The sequence below is a fragment of the Equus caballus genome, chromosome 16 (genome assembly GCF_041296265.1).
Source record: "Equus caballus isolate H_3958 breed thoroughbred chromosome 16, TB-T2T, whole genome shotgun sequence".
NCBI lineage: Eukaryota > Metazoa > Chordata > Mammalia > Perissodactyla > Equidae > Equus > Equus caballus.
This window is the reverse complement of record NC_091699.1, coordinates 21,597,015-21,617,718: the sequence shown is the minus strand read 5'-3', so window position 1 is coordinate 21,617,718 and position 20,704 is coordinate 21,597,015. Positions and strand designations below refer to the sequence as shown.

General features: G+C 38.5%; 1 long non-coding RNA gene across 2 annotated transcripts in view; it reads right to left on the bottom strand.

Annotated features, from left to right (window-relative positions):
* Positions 1-20,704, bottom strand: part of LOC138918115 (uncharacterized) — an 85,457-nt gene that overhangs the window by 6,884 nt on the left and 57,869 nt on the right. For both annotated transcript variants that reach the window (XR_011427105.1, XR_011427104.1), the window contains exon 4: positions 16,775-16,886. This is a non-coding gene — a long non-coding RNA (uncharacterized lncRNA). The remainder of the gene's footprint in view (positions 1-16,774; positions 16,887-20,704) is intronic.

Sequence of the window (20,704 nt, the reverse complement as noted above, 5' to 3'; positions counted from 1 at the left end):
ATATAGAATAGTGCCTGGTACGTTGTAAGCACTTTGCTTATATTATGATTGCTCTTTCTGTTGATTTCCTTTTATAACAGTTTGAATGCATTATTGTTCTAAAGGCTCCCTCTCCATCTTTGATAGGCAATGAGGAGGTAAGGTAGTAAAGGGGGTAGAAACTATTCTGCCATGCATTTATATTTTTATACTTTTCAGTTCACACTGAATATGAAAATTTATTTCATGCATGTTTATTGATATTTTTTCATGAACCTTTTCTCATGTCATTAAAAAATCTTCACATGAAGTGACAAAATCCAGCAAGAGTGGTATTTTAAATATTTAGATCAGACTCTGAAATCCTATCAGTGTGAGGGTCAGAGATTCTTTATTTCCATCAGTAAAGACCCATTTAGGAGTTACTGCTTCCTCAGCCTTAAGCAAAAGCCCAAAGCATTTGCTCAGTGAATTCATTTGTACATTTATTCATTCAACTAATGTCTATTGAGCCCTTATTATGTGCTGAGTACCACGGTAGGTACTGAGGATACCAAAGAGAGCAATTTAAATATGATTTCTGCTTCCATGAAGCTTCCATTCTGGAGAGAGTGAGTCATCAAGTAGTTACATAAATATATTGGTATAGTCTGCAGTAAAGGAAAAGCACAGAGTAATAAGAGATAACATTTAGGGACCTTATCTTATTAGCCTTATCTATTAGCCTTAGAGCTGGCATAATGGGAGTGGGTGATAAGGAAGAAGACTTTAGGGAATTCTCTCTAGGAAGAGATATCTGAATTGAGAGTTGAACAATGAAAAGGTATTATTAAGCAAAGGGAACTGGGAAAAGATTTCATAGAGGGAAGAGCATGTGCAAGGGTCCTGGGGTGAGAAAGAGAAAACCTGTGTGAAAAATGAAAGAAGGCTAGGGTAGTTGAAATTTAGAGAACAAGGACAGGAATAGGGGTGGGTGAGGGGATGCATGAGAAGGAAGAGCCCTTTTAAGTTCTGTAAGGGGGGGGTGGATCCAAGATGGCGCCGGGAGTAGTCCTCTTTGTCTCTCCCCCTTCGAGTCTACAATTGTCTGGACACTCATCGCTTACCAAAGGATATCCAGATGGCATCTCAGGACGTCTGAGAGACCCACGTGATTATACATTGGAAGGCGGATGGACTTCCCTCCGGGAGGAGGTGGAGATAGGTGAAAACTCTCCGACCCCGACCGAACAGCCTAGTACCTGCAAGCGGCTTTCTTCCAATGGATGCCCCCAGAGGATCAACACACACCTAGGGCAGGAGTGAGCACACACCAGAGGAGCGACGGTGGAAACAGGTGACCAGAACCCTACCTAAACCCCCCGCAATTACTCCTAAACGCAGAGGGAAACTCTAGAGTTACACGCTTGAGCCCACGGGGAGAGTCTTGCCCTGCCATTGGTGGGGAGATCCGGCCTGGTGTCCACGGTGCCCAGAGGGTCCCAGGGAGAATCACAGAGGGCGTGGCGGCCACCCCGGCTGCCACTGCCTGCATGACCGGGCAAGGGATTGCTGGAGATCTCGGAGAGGACTGGGGCTGGGTGAAGCTCCAGAGGCTGGCTCCGTGCCCCCGGGGGGAAGCTCCAGAGTTCTGCCCGGGCAGCAGACAGAACTCTCTGTCTGCCATTAGTGGAGGGGCCACGCCCAGCATCCACAACACCGGGAGGGTCCAGGAGAGGAGAATCTCAGGCAGGGCAGCAGCTGACCAGCTACCACTGAAATCAGGATCTCCGGCTATCCCCCAGTCAGGGCAAAGGACTCCCCGAGTTCCTGGGGAACAGGACTGGGGCTGGGTGGAGTTCCAGCGACCCGGCTCCATAGCCTAGGGGGAAACCCTACAGGCTCACAGCAGCCTCAGCGAAAGCCTCTGCACAGCACTAGTAGAGAGCACCCATCTGGCAGCCACAAGGGTGGAAAACCCCGGGACAAAAGTAGCATAGCTAGGTGAGCTAACCACAGACTGTAGAAGATGCCAATAGCTTTGCTGCGACCCATAGTGGACAAGTGAGATTTTGTGGGTGCCGACAGTGACGGAGTGGCAAATATAAGTGATCCTACCCCTGGCCGCTGGAAAAGCCCATAACACCGTTGCAGACCCCAAGGAGGGAGCACATCTATGTGGGCTGCAACAGTAGGCACCAGCAGCCTGAAGCCCCCCAGTGACGGCCCCCACGGCAGAGGAGGGAATCCAAAGGACCACTGTGACTACAAGGGGGGGGCCCAGGCCCAGTTAGCAACTGCGGATAGGGTTCCTGGTTGGTGCAGTATAAACAGCTGCTCCCCCACCACATCAGCAGAAACAAGTGGAAGGAGCAACTAAACTCTATCTCTATGCGGAGGCACAAATCTACAACATCAAGAAATATGAAAAAATACATTAAATCTCCAGAAAAGAAGGAAAATAACAAATACACAGAAAACAATCCCAAAGAAAATGAGATATATAACCTAAATGATGATGACTTCAAAACAGCCATCATTAAAATACTCAACGAGTTAAGAGAGAAAGATAGACAACTCAACGAGTTCAGGAGCTATGTCACAAAAGAGTTTGATACGATAAAGAAGAACCAAACAGAAATGCTGGAAACGAAGAACACAATAGAGGAGATTAAGTTCTGTAAGGGATTTTACACTCTGTTCTCAAAGCAACAGAATTCTTTGAATAGCTAGACCCAGAGCATATACCTGTGCAAGACACTATCAGCAGAATTAAAAGGAGAGAGATCTACTTCCTTTGAGATTGTGTAGGTTGTATTGGGCATCAAAGGTTATTTACAAAATTTTAAAAATTCTGCAGGAAACCATAAGCATACACATGAAATGGCCACACACAAACAACTGTAACTATAAAACAAAAGGCTGGGGGAATAATTGGTATCATGCATGGTTCAGAAGTTTGATTGACCTCTTAATTATGCCTTTAATGGATCTAAGAAAACATCAGTATTGCTTAACCTTGCTAGACTAAAACTTGCAATATGTGGAATCATTTGTGGGAATAGGAGAACATAATTAAATGGGATACTCAATGATGAATAAATTTTGGGAACCACTGATGTATAGTGGGAATCCAGTTGGGGAAGGGAGTAGGGAAATATTAAGGATTGGAGTTTTTTAGGTATTTAAAGGAAGGTCAGATAGTGGAAAGCAAAAGGATGAGAGCTACCTGTATCCTTCAGCAATTCCCCAGTGCCTAAAGATTTCAAGATTTTACAAATGGTTGATCACACAGTTCTTTAGAAAAGAATGTCCTGCAGCCAGCCTAGTTGCCTAGTGGTTAAGTTCTTGCACTGTGCTTCTGTAGCTAGGGTTCGTGAGTGTAGATCCTGGATGAGGACCTGCTTACTGCTCATCAAGCTGTGCTGTGGCAACATCTCACATACAAAAAATAGAGGAACATTGGCACAGATGTTAGCTCAGGGAGAATCTTCCTCAAGCAAAAAGAGGAAAGTTAGCAAAAGATGTTACTTAGGGGCAATCTTCCTCACACACACAAAAAAACCCCAAAACACTCTTAGGCCAAATAATGAAGGGTATCCTCATGGGGTGTATATGGTGGTGGGTGTCTGTTACTGTGAGGTTAACAGGAAGTAACTCCTCACTTATATGATTTCTGATAGATGAAAAGTCCATGTCATCATCCAGATGTTTGCACTATCCAATTAAGAACACCCGGATATTTAGAAACATCTGGTGACTGTCAGGGTGTTTTACTCTCTTCTTGGATTTATAATTTATATACATAAACACCTATATTACCTTAGATCTGTTTCCTGTATAATAGGACATTCCTGGAAGGATCCAAGTTCCTAGTTCATTTCATAGATCCCATCAGATCCTTAAGCACAGGAGCAGTGGTCCTTGCCCATTAGTGTGCCTCAGTATCGCCTAGAGGAGTTTGATACCACATGTTGCTGGGCTCCACCCCCAGAACTTCTGATTTACTTGGTCTGGGATGAAGGCCAAGTATTCACACTTTTAACTAGTTCTCAGGCAATGCTGCTGGTCTGAGGACCACACTTGGAATCATCGCCGTGGAAAGCCCTTTACATTTGTAATCAGCCAGGAGAAAATTTGAGGTCCAGGCAGAAGTCACGGTACAAGTAGATAAAATCAGAGAGCATCCATCAAAGGTTCTGGTGAGCCTTGATCCTAAGACTCAGGGAGGTTATTCAACACAGAGGTGATTCATATTCTAGTTCAAACTCTCCATTCAAACATAATAAGATTTATTTTACCAGTCAGGCTAAATTTCTCTAAAGGTGCTATATTTTAAAAATGGAGATGAAATGAAGTGAATTTTATTTTGAAAATTTCATGGAACATTACAGAGGTGTTACAAACCAAAGTCTGGGATTCACTTTGACAGTGACTCAGCTTCCTGTTAAAGGAAATAAAATACAAAACATTTGTCACAAGTCTCCAAATTTGGATGACTTCTTTCAAATCCCAAAGCAAGTGTCTTTATTTAGAAACATTTGGATTACTTTCGTTCCAAGGTATTGGACAGACAGCCCAGACTACACAGTTTTGGTTTATCCCTTAACTTGACATATAAGATATCTAAGTTAAGATGTATGAAGACAGAACTGAAATAAATTATGTGTCCAAAAGCAATATTGATTTCTTCCCTCTGAAAAGCTCTATTCCAACATCAGTTTAGATAAAAGAACAAATGAGGAAGACTAGGAAAATACAATGACTTTGGATCTATGAATATACGTCACTCTGCCTTTTGCTGTAGATTAGAGTATTCTTGTTTTGTTTTATTTTTTTAATAAGTTCTATCTTCATTATTACTTAACTGCACAAACATGAGCAAATCTGGGGTTCAGTTTTTAATTGTACAATGCTGAAATTGAATTAGATTCATTTTTAAGTTCTACTTTATTATTAGCATTCCATATTTCCTTTTAAAACTATTTGATTAAGGTTAACTCTCAAGAATCCTATTGCTCTGACCATATTTTGTAAAGAAAATTTAAACATTGTCCTTACTCTCAGAGAATTTACAATCTGGCCTGATATTACAGCTATGTTCTTTCAGAATACATTTTCTATAAATTCTCAAGTTAAAATTATCTTCTATATGAATGCAGGTAAGTGACGTGCTAGCAAGTGTTTAACAACTGACTCTCTGAAATATTGATTTGTACTATTTGTTGATTTCCACAGCATACATACCCCTACTGTGGTCAATTTTAAGATATCAATGTGACCACTGCACACAGAGCGGTGTGCATTAGAACATCATTGAATAGGATCTGTACCATTAGAAATGAATAACTTCAAGAGCATAAGTAATAGAGAAGTGTTGTAAAATAATTAGGAAATGATGAGTTTTGAGTATTTGTTACTTTTGTTTTTAATATAATTTATTTAATTGTAAATTTATATAATTTAACTGTTGATAATAGTATGTTTAAAATGACTTGCAAAATTTCTGAAAATGTAATTATTGGCTCTTATGAGCTTGTATGAGCTGGCTCCAGCACACCATGGATCTGTCCTCCAAGCAAACGCCAAGATAAGATGAGATGTGCAAGGAATTTTTTGGGAGATATACCCACAAAAGAAAATGGGGAGGGAGCCAGGCAAGGCTGAGAGAGTCATCAGACCATGATGCAGATTTGACCCTGAGTAAAAGACAGAGAGACTGGAGGTTCCCTGGAAGCATCCTACTCTGCCCTGCATCCAAGGGTAGTTCAGCGAGGCCATCAGGGAGTCCTTGAGCCAAGTCAGCCATCAGAGTTGTTCATGTTTCTACAACAGGACTAGCCTAGTATTCCTGCTGGGCTGAGTCATTCCCTGTGAGCAGCCCACAGGAAGCACGGACTCAGGGCAAATGCTAGGAAGAATTTCAGAAGCAGTCAGTTCAGCCCTCTGCTCTTGGAGATCTGCCAGGCACAATCCTATGGCTGCCACATGCTCAATACTGCTGTATCTCACATCTCTCTCACCTTATATCATCGCTGTAAATTTCTTTGTAATACTCATTTATGATCATGTTATTCCTCTCCTCACATTATTGAGTGGCTCCCAATTACTTTCAGAATAATCCTCACACTTTCCAACACAACAAATAGCAACTCCACAATCTGGCCTAAGCTTTCCTTATCGTACTCAACTCTCTACACCATCTATGCTTTAACTTTACCAAATTTCTCTTTCTCCATTATACCACTCCCACCTCATCCATCCATCTACCCGTCCATCCAAAGAATATTTTGTCAGCATCAGATGTGTGTAAAACCCTTGCTAGTCATGGTATTGAATGAACATCCCAGAGTCTCATGGGAGATAGATAAGCAGATAAATTTGAGAAAGGTAAAAACATTGTTAGCCAATGTGATAAGGATGGGTTGTTAATTATTTAAGTAAATTTTGATTAAAGAGTGGATTCATAAATTTTTTATATATCATATATATACCCTCATGTATACATATATATATAAAGCATTTTATTTCAAGTTAAAATAAACATATGTGCAAGGATTTGCTATTTTTTGAGTATGAATCCACTGATTGGGAGTCCACATCATTTCTAGTTGTCTTACTCTTAACTAATTTTATAGCATATTTTGCTAACTTGCTTCTTTTTTTTACCAAAGCATTCATGTTAATATATATTCTCATGGATTTGACACATTTTCTTTTCATATTCATACTTTTTTTTTCAGTTTATCTATTGAGTCAGTTAGGTGGAGATTGGCTAAGAGGAAGTGTTAGAGGAAGATAGTATGAGCAGTGGCCAAGAGCAGAGACTGTTTGAAGACTTCAAACAGTCTGTTTGAAGCATGACTCTCTCGCTTTTAGTTGTGTGACATTGGGAAAGTTATTTAACTGCTCTATGCCACAATTTTCTTTTCTATATAACAAGGATATAATAATAATTGTAGTTGACTCACAGGTTTGTAAGAATTAAATGAATTATTGTATGTAAAGTTGTTAAAAAAAGATACTTGGCACATAATAAACTCCACATAAATGTTAGTTGTCATTGTCATCACCATAATCACAAAGCGGAAATAACTACAAGTTGCTATGGAAATACTGAGGCTGGACAATTTTAGAGCATCAGGGAAAGCTTTTGGAAAAAAAGACAGAGCTGAGATCTTGAAACTTCAAAGCAAGAATAAATGTTGATTGCATCTGTGGCTGCCCCAGTGCCTAACACGGAGCATGGCACACAGCAAAACGTGGGTGAGCGCCTATTGATTGTTAAATGACCAAAGCTGAAAATCCAGCAAAAGATACTGGATAAGTCAGAGCCAGAAGAAAATGTAAATGAGTCCTAAATAGCCAGACAAAAAACCCAAAATAATTTAAAATAATAGAAGAGTGAGAGACAAACACTGCCATTACTCTGTACTACTAAAGCATGGCATTTTACTCAGTTATCTTCAGTAAATTTTTTTTCATTTGCTAGATGCATTGTTAGACATTAATTGGTGCCATACACCAATTAGAAGCCAAATTGCACAATGCCACCTCCTAAGGAAACTAATTTTTCACATGGATAATTGCCATCAGTCTGGATTTGTTCTTTTTAGCACAATTATTGGCCTGTATTAGCAATTCAAATAATATTTCATAATTTCTTTGCCTGTGCAAGCATATGAAATTAATAAGAGAGAAGACGTTTAATACTTGATTGAAAAAATATACTTTTAATAGAGTTGGACTTTTACTATTTAACGGCACCTTTTTAACCAAAAACTTTATTTTACATCTCAAAGCAAACTCCATAACTAGCAGTAAAACTTGTTTTTCCCACTGTCTTTTTGTGGATACACCAAATGAAAAAAGTTGTCTTCTCTAAATTTAGGTAATGTAAGTGTAAAGGATGATTTCCCTGTACTTCAAAATTTAATTTTTCACATAATGTTAGGTATTAATTAACTTCCATTTTCGAGTCAGTCTTCCACAGTTTGATCTCTTGTGTTTAAAGGGGCTTAGGGTGGAATTATATAGAAAGAAAAGGTGAATAGAATCTAAAATATCTGAGTAATGATTTTAACTGATCTTGCTAATTGAACAACATGAAGATTAGGTTGCAAAAAATGTAGCAGACCATTGTCACAACTTACTTTAAATTTTTAACTTTATTCTAGATACAATAGTTGTATTAATCTTTAAACTGAAGTCATAGCACCTCATTCTGTCTGCTGTGTTCAAGATGTATATTAAGGGGAAAAAGCTATGCCCTTGCCTCTTTAAAATCTTGCATCTGAGGAGGGTTTGGATATATTGTTGGAGGTATCTTTGTTTACAGGTGAGTTCTCTCATCAAATGTTCTGCATTTTTATCCCAGCTGTATCATTTCTCAGCTGAGTGGCCTTATAAAACTCTAGGCAAATAAAAGCTGGTATTTTAAATTATTATCATTATTATCCTCACTGTTTTTAGATCAGGTACATGAGTGTCTTTTAAAAAGCAAAATTACTGTGCATCTACAATATCTTGAAGTAACTGTGGTAAAAACAAAAATCTACCTAGAGTAGAGAGCTTTAGTTTGTGCATTAATAGTCTGGAGTGTGGTTCCTAGTTGAGCTTTGACACAACTCTGGAAGGTGTATGGGGCACTCAGGGTCGATGCTGTCACGTCACAACTGAGGAAACTGGCATTAGTGAGTTTGTGCATTATTGGAACTCTCTTGGTTTCAAGTGATAAAAATGAAGCTCAAGCTGTCATAAGGGGATCTATTGGTTGATATGGCTAAGACATTGGGGCAGCTCCAGGATCAGGGAAGAGCTGTAGGTGTAGGTGCCTTAAGGACAGGAACTGGGAACTCACTCCATTTCAGCCTCTCTCCTTCTGCTTCTGTCATTCTTTTCTGCTGCAGAGAGGCCTTTTCCATGTGGAGAGAACTTCTTCCAGCACAATATATAAACTCCAGGGAAGGATGCTGACTGGCCATGCTTGGGTTACATGATTACTGATGTCAAGGAGGTATGGTCCTGTGATTGATCAGACATGGGTCATGTACTTCCTGTACGGTCAGGATTAGAGATCCGGAACCATTAGAAATAAGATGTGAAAAATTGCTGGGCAGAGGAATCTCCTGAGTATCCAGTCCACGGTGACCAGCTTATGAGCTGTGGTGAAGCCAAGACAGAGATCCTTGTCTGATCTCACACCTACTGCATTTCCTCCTCATCCTTGGCCATCCCCTCAGAGTCTCTCAAAACCACTATTTCCTTGTCTCGTCCCTACATCCACATCCCTAGCTCAGGCTTCAATTATTTTTCCCGCAGTCTAGTCTCTAGTTCAGTAGATGCTCCTTTCCTCACAGTAATCCTTTGTAAACTCTGCTGCCACATTGTTCTTCCTAAATAGCAATTTCCTACTCGAAAATCTTTTGGAGGCTATAAAGCTAAGAAACGTCTTGTCACCCTTGCATTCAAGGACCTCGAGAGTAGGACTCTCCTTTAACTTTCTACACTTATTCTGCCCAGCAACTCCATCCTCCCTTGAGATTGAGCTAGCTATTGGGACCTAAATATAAACTTTTCTGTCTTCGTTTCTCCTCTGTTTGCTCTTCTTTCTCCCTCAAATATAATTTCTCTCATTAATGCTCACTTTAAATCTCCCCTGAATACAAAGAAAGAGCACAGTTTAATCTAAAATATCTTCTTGGTAATGTAATCAAATTCTGTTGAAAGGAAACTTTTCATATTGAAGATATTTCACAATCTGTAAGCAATCATTGCCAAATTTATAAAATAGGTATTTATTCCATTTTATGGTTTTTAATGACTTTCCCTAGTAGCTTTACCAATTCTCTTTTACTTTTTTGATGGAAAATTCCAATTCAGTATTACTATAAAAACCCATATTCATTTCCATTGTCATATTTTTCATCTGAAAAAGTTATTATGACTTTTTTTAAATACTTTATACTCAAGAACATATTATTTATGGTCAGTATAGATGCCTGTACAGATGGTCATTGCTATTTCACTCAGAATATGTTTCTTCTATTCTATCTTCAGTGAATATTTAATTAGTGCCTTAAAAGTGTCAGACTGTGTCCTAAGTGCTAAGGACATGACACGAACAAGGCAGATGAGATCTCTACCTTCCTGGGGAGAAGAAGACAACAAACAAATATATTATTTCCTCTGATCCTTTAAGCTGACCTAACACCCTTCTGACTTAGTAGAGGTAATAAATTCCCTCAAAGTAGTTTAAGTTGGATACTGTCATTTGCAACCAGAAGAATTCTGACATGCATATTTTTCTTCAATTATGACATGTCAAAGAAGATAATGGCTGCCCTACATATCTCCAGAAGTTTTGGTAAAGGTTGAAAAAGAAATTGCACCACAATGAATGACTGTGTCCTTTATTGTAAAAAGATAGTGTCATTACCAAAAAAAATAATAATATGCACTTATTTTATGATTCACTTATTATATAGCTGTAATATGAATAAATCCATTCAGAACAGAGGATCACATGGGTGACTGCCTGGTGAGTGAAGAGAATCATCTTTCTATCTTCTACTCCTTAGTGTCTCTTTTTCTTTTAACTTCAGGATATCAAAGTTAGGGATCGTCTGGGAGACTATCAACCTCATTGTTCCATCATCATTTTGTTTTAGTTTCCATACCCAAACCATCCCCCACTGCCAACCCCAACCAGGATTTTTGCATCTGCTTCCAGTTGGTGCCAGCATTAGCTCTCACTCTGGTAGTTCAAGCCTGCCATCTGGAGCAGGTCTCATCCTAGCCTCCTCACTCCTGTCTCTGTGACATTAGACAACCTTCAGGCTGTCAAATTTCTTCAAAGGCTAGATTGGGTACCTACTCATCTTGGAGTCACCTTGGACTTCTTTGTCCTGATTAACTCTTTACTCTCTTTGAACAATCAACATATTGCTGTACTCTATTAGCATTTTCCAAATTATTTTCCATGAGATTTTATCTTAGGTGTCAGTGAGGATTAACAAGCCAAATACATGTAGGGAATGCTCCATCTTCCACTTGGAAACTCCTGGTGTACATTGGCATGGAAAGTTTTGAGATGCTTTACAAAAAAGCAAATGCATACCTCTTTAAAGTTGTTTAACTCAATTACACATATTATATGGATCATGATAGCTTCCCTTTTTCTTCACTCAGTAGACATAGTAACATCCTTGGAATCCAAGTTGGAGAATGTTAGATTACACAGAGATTCCCTGATTATGTCATGGATATTTGTTTTGTTTCTCAGTTCAATTCCCAAGCTTAGTAAGGGTGAAGGACATATCACATTTCTCTTCTGGTCTTTAACAGTGGTTAGTCCACTGGTTAAATGCAGCACGTAATCAGCTGATGACTATTGAAAGCATGAGGAAGAATCTTATTGATTGAATACAGGTATCTTAAGGAATCACCCTAACTTTGGAATTTAAATAAAGCTTTACGAACTATTGGTCATATTACATTAGGTAAATGACCAACATCTCTGATGATTACTTAGTCATATATAGAGTGGGGAAACCCACTTACATCACTCTACTGTTCTATAAAAAGCTACTTAGCAGAAGGCCTAGGTGCTTGATAAATGTTAATTCTTTTACTTTTGTGTCTAAAGCTCAGTGAAAAAATTTTTTTTTAAGCTCAGTGAGATACATTCTTACTTTCTAAATTGCATGACTAAATTCAGTGGGGAATTTTCTCTTGTTTTAAATGACAAGATAGCCTGTCTAAATCAGTGGCTCAATATAAAAATAACTCAGGAATTTGCTAAATACACCAATCCTTGGACATCACCCAGATGTTCTGAATCCAAAACTCCAGAAATTGGGCCTCTATTTTTAACAGATTGCCTAAGTGATATTATGTAATGGTCCATATCTTGCTTTGGAGACTCCCAGATCTATGTATTGGAATGGATATTTCTAAATTTACCTCATTGATTTCCCATCTGTGAACACAGTCATAGCTCATCTCTTTAACAATCTAATCATTAGAATATGCAAGGCTGTCTTTGGATTAAGCATGGTAGAATAACACATGTATTTATCTCCTCTGGTTACTGCTGACACCCAATTAAATTGAGAGTAAAAGCTTTAAATAAATATAGACCTACCAGGAGGTGAGAGAGAGAAGAGACAATAGCAGATGAGAGCCATCAACATATATTAGAAGATGGAGCAAGGACAAAGGAATGGTCCCTGATGAGAATGAAACTTGGGAGACAAAGAAGAAACTCAGAAAAGCTCAGTAACTGGAAGCAGTAATCTGTATAAAGGAAATCAGTATAAGGTAAAACTAAATACCATGACTCTAGCCCCACTTCTTGATGCTAACCGATTGCCTTTCTCTTCTCCTCTGCTAGAGAAGCTCTGGAACACCAGACACAGCAAACAGCGTGGCTGAGGCACCAGTCTGATAAAAGACTAATTAAACACATATCCAGAGTTCTGAACTGCTCTAGCTTTCTTTCCCTAAATGCCATGACCAGACTCATACTCGCTAGAGATACCTCTGTCCCCCTCAATAGAAGCACTCACATGACCAGATCACTCTACAGGGAAATATACTAGTCTGTAGCTTGGCCCACTCACAATGGGGGTCCAAGTAGCTTTAGTGCCTTCCTATTAAAATTCGGTAGACTGCAAAAAACCACCAAATATTTGTGGTAAGCCTTCAATACAAAAAAATGAGATCAAAGCACACAAAGAAATAAACAGGAAAAGACAAAGTTAGAAGAATAAAGGTAACAAAAGAAATTGCATTTTGAACTGATATTCTAGAAGAAATAAGAAGAGAACATCCATCCATGAAATAAGAAAAGGACCTCGTAAGAACAAAAAATAACTCTTGATAATGATAATTTTAATATCTGAATTTTAAGATAGTAAAAGGGTCGGAAGATAATGTCAAAAAACATACAAAATGACTACCACAGAGAAAAGGTAAGACAATTAGAGGGTTAATCTAGGAGCTCCAACATCCACCTGATAGTGTTACAGAAAAAGAGAATTGAGAAAACATAATGAGGAAATGTCAAATAAATAATACAAGAAAATCTATCAGACCTGAGAATAACAGGGATAAAGAAAATCCTACATTTTTTTTTTTAACAGAAAGGCAAGACAATGCAACACATTATGTACAAAAGATTGGGTATCAGAATTGCATTCAGCAAACACTGAAAGATAAAAAAATACAGAGAAATGCTCTTACTACACTGAGAGAGAATATCGAACTATGACTTAAGAGAGTGTGTTTAATATAGACATTTTAAGACAAGGAAAATCTCAGACATTTCTGCTTCCTGAGCCTTTCTCAGGAAGCTGTGGATATTACAACAAAATAAGAAATAAGAAAACAAATAAAAACAAGAAAATAAGCCAAGAAAGAAGAAAACATGGAATTCAGGAAACAGAGAATTCTCAAGGGGAAGTTCCGGTTGATAGTGATGAAGACCCAGGATAGAAGCTTCATAGCAGGCCTATGGGAAAACCAGTCCCACTTGGAACAGGAAGGCAGAAGGCTCCAGGGGAAGTTCCAAAAAGAGAAGTGATATCTTTGACATCATGGAAAACCATCTGGAGAGGATTTTGTGCATTATGGGAAGAATGAAGTTGGCTACATTGAAAAACATGAAGGTATTAATATAGAAGATAATCAAATTCTGATGATTTATTCAAATGGTAGTTATGATATGAATAAATTAAAAGAATGGGTCTATGGCAAGTAGACGTTCATGGAGATGCTGGAACATGACCTAAGGGAGGTAAGATCTATGTACTGTAATATAAAGTCAGCATATAATGTTTACCATTAATGAATTTAGAAAGAGCAACATGGACATATTATGATGATCTAAGGCAATAAATAAGAGAAGAGTTAAACATGATTAAGTAGGTGGATGAGGAGGGTGATAGAGGGTGGTTGATTGGAAATCCTTATTTCTGATATATCTTTTATTATTATTTCTTACTGACTATTAAAAACTGTAGGATTAGAAACAGAAATTATTTGAAGTTCAAGTCCACTAATTAGTGGCACCACATATTCTTTTTTTTCCTCCTAGAAAACAGAAAAATAAGGAAAAAAGAGAGATAATCTTAAAATTTCACTTCTGCTGGAAGGTTTTTCCAAAACATGCTGGTGTGTCAATCTGCATGACAGTTCATATCATTAGAGAATCAGAGAATTAGGTTTCTGTGCTGTATTTATTTTTAACTATCATAAGATCTTGTTATAAATGAAAAATACTTCAATAGGGACTCTTAAGGCAATTGTTCTTTGGAGATGGTATCTAGAAAATGTGATTATCTCTAATGGCATTATCCTAGGAGGTAATAAACTGGAGCAGGGCTCCTGCTGAGAGAGTCCTTTAAGGTGATTTAGAGAGGAAGATGCATATGGTTATCTCTAAACTAATGGAAAAAAGGGTTTAAAAACCGGTCATTCAAGGCACGTAACAATTGTCTCATGTTCTGAAAGGCAAGATTGAAAACCAAGTGAGGAAATGGGAATCAACGGATACAGAATGGCAAGTTGTTTTAAAATGTAGCTTTTATTATTATTTAGGTATGGGGAGGCTGACAGGTCAGGAGATGACAGACTGCCATGGGAAAGATAGTTTGTTACTCACGGTTCCCACATGCAGGGGGAAATGCCACACTATGTAGAGCCACACAGGGAAGCACCAGGGTCAGTCAGGAGACAGAAGGAACAAGGGGAAAGCATGAGCAGGAGCCTTTACTGTGGTTTCCATGGGAAAAGCAAGACAAGGCAGGGTAAGTAGGCTTAGGATTGGTTAGTTTGAATAATTTCAGCAGGCTCTGGCATACAGGATATATCTCTAGTTGTCTGATACCTAGCCTTGGATGATCAGGGCAGAAGAATATTTCCTTCTGGAGTGTAAGAGCCAGATGGAGGAGATGGTATGGAGTATGGGCTCTGGATTAGTTAGTTCGCATGTGAAAAGCACGCTCCTGGGGTGAGCTGTTTGCTATTTCTAAGAACTGATTAGCCTGGGAGGGACAGCCTCTCCCCAGGCAGTGAAGCCCCAGATGCCAGAGTGTCGAGTACAGAAAATAAAAAAAATATAGTTAATACACAAGCGAGCCAGAATGATGACAAAGATGTAGATGTGGGACAGAATGGCAAGATAGGCTAAGGTAAGTTTTAGGAGGCTGCAAGAATTAATTAGACCTTCAGCCTCTGAAGGCACAGGTGCAGGCAGAGCAGCATTGCAAATGTTAGTAACATGGACCCAGCCAAGGTCCTGAGTAAAAACTTACTGACTTAAACATGAATCAGTCTCAAGGTGAAATGAAAAGTGAATTTATTTAAATAAGGAGAATATGAGATTGGTCAATGCAAACTAATTCAACCAAATCTAGGTACACATGATATTCTGGAAACTGTGCTAGGCAGATTTGAAAAAGATGGAGCCTATTCCTTTATGGAATATGAAATATCTTAAAAGAGATTTGAGACAGGTCAGAGGTGAACGTAAAATAGCAATTGAATAATTCAAGTGTCTTGGTGATGTTACAAACAAAGGGAAATTGGCAGAGATGGCAAACAGTCCTGTCTTCCCTTCTAGCACCCATGGGAGACATCACTAACTGATCTTGATGCTCTTTATTTCTCAGTCAGTTCTGATCTCTGTTTTCCTCACAACGGAATCTCTATGAAGCCACTGCCAGCAAATCCAAGTTAACACACTTGCTGTTCTTCCGTAGATGTTCTAAGGTGGAGGATTGAGAACCAGAAAAACCTTCCCGGAAGAATAGTGTTTAAAGTTTGCCTAAGAAGGATGGAGAAGTTTTCAGAGGTATCCTGAGTGGGAGTTGTGGGTGGAGTAGTTTCAATAGCCCAGGCAGCAGGAACAAATGCATGGAGGCTCGAAAGTTAGGAGAACTGAATGAACAGTAATTATGCAGTCTAGCTGGAATTTAGGCTATGTGTAAGGAAGGGATGACAGATAAAGCCAGAAATGAATGGTTGGGCCAACTGAATGCTGGATGCAAAGTTATAAAATCAAAGTAGCTAACATCCTCTGTGTGCTTACAATGTTCCAAACAATGTGATGTTCTAAGCCAAATATACATATGTGTATATACATAAATAAGTATATCAGACATTGTATATAATAAGCAAGATACACCTTTATAATGTATAATCATTACTGAAATATAGTTATTTAATATATTTATTATATTTAACATACATATATTACATATATAATACATTTATAACATAATATATACATATACATATGTAATATACATCTTGCTTTTAATATATATGTAATACATGTAATATAATATAAAGATTGTTACACTTTCCTACGCTGCATAGACAAATAAACTGAAAACAGAGAAATGAAAGAAGCTGCTTAAGTGTACACAGACAATGAAGGTCAGGGTCAGGATTTCAAAGCAAGCAGTCTTGACTCTAGGGGCCACACGCTAACCATCATACTACACCTCATCCTTGTATTTTGTAGTACTATTTAATTAGCAGATACTGAGGAGCTATCCATGTCCCAGGTAGATATTGATGCAATTAGACATGAACTTTAGGAAGATCTGCCTGGAAGTAGTGTATAAATAGTCAGATAGTGATAGTGGTGGAAGGAAATCACCAGGCATTTTGTGTGTGATTTTGCCAGGCTGTAGTATAGATTGCTTTTATGAATTATCTGATGAATAACTAAAAACCTCCAAATTCCATCTCTCCTAGGGGTGCAGTTGCATGCATAAATATGAGAGCAAGAAATGGTACCACTTACTTAGAAAAGCATCTGTGTCGTATCTATATGTAGTATGAAGTGAATTCTTGAATCTCTCAACTTCCAATCACATGAGCAAGATTTGTGGCTGCAGAGGTGACGTATAAGCATGCTTCATTCAGGCAGATGAGTGATCCATGGGGAAAAAGAAAAGGTGGTTCAGCCAATCTTTGAATGGCAATGTGTCTGAACTTGTGAATTTAAATAAGGTGGGACAATCACCTATCCCAATGGAAGAAAACATTGCTCAGATTTTCTGCTTGGAATCACATGCACAAGAACTCCTTTTCTTTGGCTACCCTCTAGAATTCTTCCTTGACACCAGGTGAATGAGCTCAGGCAGGTGTCCTCCCTGGCAATTTTGGAGAGCGTGAATTGATCTCACTGAAGCCATGGCTTCAACATGTCTCTATTCCTGCCCCTGCCATAGGCAGGCCATGGGTAAAGTGACATTTCTAACTGGATGAAAAAAATTACCACTTTTATTAGAATGTCACAAAATCTACTGCAATGGCAAGGTTACAAGGTGCTACTTGACTTGTTCTTGCCCCAGGACACTTAAATAGGTTGGATGGATCAAGATTTCAGTTCTTGTTGGTGACTTTCCCTCTTCCTCCTGTCAAGACAGATGTCAGGAACCTGGACATCGAAAGGTGCTTCCCAATCATTTCCATGGAAATCATCCACGATCCCCCATTCCTGTATGTTTCCAGTGATGTGAAGAGCAGAAGTTAGCAGGAATTAAGACTTGGGGGTGGTGATTTTATGGGGCTGAGCACAATGATTTTAGGGGTTATAAGCTTTAGGCACAAACTTGTGAAAAGTGAATGCCAGTTGACATGCCAAGCTTTCTAACTCTAGTCATGTCTCAATGCCCTAGGAAAGGAGTCATACTCTGGAAAAGATGACATACTCTGTCTTCTCCCTTAGAGAGAATTGACCCCTCCTTCTTTTTCGCTCTCACTTTGTACTGAAGGAATTTATAGCACAGATTTTGTAAGGGTGTAGTGAATTTGCAAGTCTCTCTCTGAACCAGACTAAGAGTCCCATGAGGGTAGGGATTGTGGTTTGTTCACTGTTGTGCTCACATGGTTCTAGCAACTAGTAACAAGCCTGCCATCTGTGCACTCAGTGAAGATGAAAACAGACATTAATTCAGCACATGCTTTTTGAGAATTCCCTTTGCCTGTTCTTATGGCCTCACCGTCTGCATTCCACTACATTAATCCTAAGCAGAAAATGCCACTTTAAAGTGCTTTAATTGGTCTTTAATTGGCATTTTTGAAAACTCTAAATGCAGGTAAGTAGCAACTATATGCTCATTACACAAAACCTACATCATACAATTTTTACAGTTAAATTAGATAGGCCTCTTTGCCTTCCTCAGCAGCCCATCCCCCAATTCCACTCCCTGCTTCACTGGCAGCCTGTGTGACTAGTGTGGGGGAAGTTATCTTTCCATTGGGGCCTTATTTTGCACATCTCAAATTACCACCACAGTCCAGGAAGTCCCAGATCTGCCTACTCTCCATGCAAACATAGAGCACGAAGCAACGAGGTCTGCCAACTGTTGGCTACTGGTCAGCAACAAGATAAGTACAGAAATAAATCAGAAAATTTCAGAGCAATTTAGCAGTCATTTTTGTCTCTTGAATTTAATTTAAAAAAAGACTATTTTGTACATCTTTTTAGATTTCACTTTTTACTGGTAATTTATGTTTATTGTATTCTTTAAAGCCTCAGTCCATAATAGATTAGGGAAAAAGTAAAAAAGAAACAAACTGATCTTTTATCATTGCTAGTTTGAGAAATATTGTTCCAGATCATTTCGGCAGAAATAACTGCCTTAAAAGTAAATCACAGTAGACATTGTTTTTTGCATTTTCACCTCTTTTGGGGGGAAACAGTAGTTTTATGTGATTTATACGTTCAGAAGTCAGAGATTTGGAAGTTAGGATTTTCTCAGAAGTAGTTTCTGTAGCTCATGTACCAAGCACCATAAAATAAAATAAGACTCTGATGCTCGGGACCAAGTTATGACCGCTCTGAGCATAATAACTTTGAGCACCTTAGCCAGCAGGTTTTACATTAGTACCCGTAACATTGCATTAATGTGATTTGGAGATTATTGATTTCAGTGAATATCTTCACCTATATGTTTGTTCTTGGCAGCTTTGCTATAGACTCTAAAGAAGTCCCAGGCTGTTTCTAGACTGACTACCTTATCTTGTGCTCAAATCTAGGTGTCACTGCAGCAGGAAAATGCTTAGTGTTTCACCACTAAAGAGGAGCAGGAATTTTCCTGGCTACGGCTTAATGGTACACCAAGAAAGGGAGCTGTGTGGATCAGACACAGGCAATATTTTACACAGAGGTAAGAGAAAAACTGAAGCTCTCCTGCATAAATGGCTCTCCCTTGCCCTTTCCCATCAAGAGCATCTACACAGAGGAAGGCATAAACAAGTCATTGCACTGAGCTGGACATCTAGCTCCCTGCGAAAACAATGAAGGCCCTCTCAGTAGTAGCAGCAGCAAAAGAAGCTACTATTTAATGAACACTTACTCTGTGTCATACACCATGTTAAATCCTTTACATATATTCTTTCATTTAAGTTCTGTAACATCCCATGACATAGATATTTTCCCATTTTACAAAAGAGAAAAAAGATATGGAGGTCAGTGGCAGAGCTGAAAGGAGCTAAAAGGAGGTCTGTTGGGCTCTAAAGACTTCTGCTAAATGTTATTACAACCCTAGTACTCTACTGCTTTTTGTACATATTTTTTTGTACTACCCCATGTTTAAGAAGGAGGTTCTATCGGGAATAACTTTAGAGTGACATGTCATAGGATAGGAGCATTTGAGAATCTTACAGACCTTGCAGTTTAACTCAGGGGTTGGAAATCTTTTCCTCTAAAGGGCCAGTTAATAAATACTTTAGGCTTTGCAAGCCATGTGGTCTCTATTGCAACTACTCGACTCTGTTCTTATGGCTTGAAAATATTATAGCTTGAAAATAGCAATAGACAATATGTAAAAGAATGGATGTAGTTGCATTCCAATGAAACTTCGTTTGCAAAAACAGGTGGCAGTCCAGATTTGGCCTGATGGCCATAGTTTGCCAACACTGGTTTAAATATCTAGTTTCACAAAAGATGTTGCTAGAACCAAGGCATGGGCTTATCCCAGGCTATAAAGGCAGTAATGACAAATACTGATGCCTTTCAGACTTCAAATTCCTTTCTTTTTTCACTTGGCTCCTCCCACTGATTATTCTTAAGCATTTTTCTTAATGTAATAGATATTATTTTCTGACAGCTGTGTATGTAAAGGATATACCCCGTTGGTACATAAGGTTGCAATGTATTCTTTTATCTCCTACTCAAAAAAAGCTTATTTGAGTACAAGAGAGTGAGGATGAAGTACTACAGAAATAACATTGAATTTATTCTGATTTATTAAATGAAGGTAAAGCATTCACAAACTTCAGAAATTTGTCACACAAAAAAATCACTTGAAATACATTTCCCAACTGACTGTGACTTATGGACACTCCAGAGAATCGTGATATGAAGAGCTGCTATGGCCTTCTTTAGTGTCAGGTGTAAACACACTGATTCTCAAACCTACTTTTTCCACCATCAGGTCAATCAATGTTTTCACATTTGTCACAGAAAGTGGTTTTTATGGATTTTACAGATTCTCCTTTATGAAACCTACAAACAATTATATCAATTATTTTATAAATTATATTTTAGAAATTACAGCAATTTCTTCTAATGGAAGAAAAAATACGCATTTTCATTATTTGGTATATCCCCTCACGGAATGTCCATCGTGCGTTTTCAAAGAACCTATGTTTCCCCTGGGCAGGCATTAACAAAAGGTGCCAATATCCTTTTTTCTTTAATTTCAAAATAGAAATTGATAAA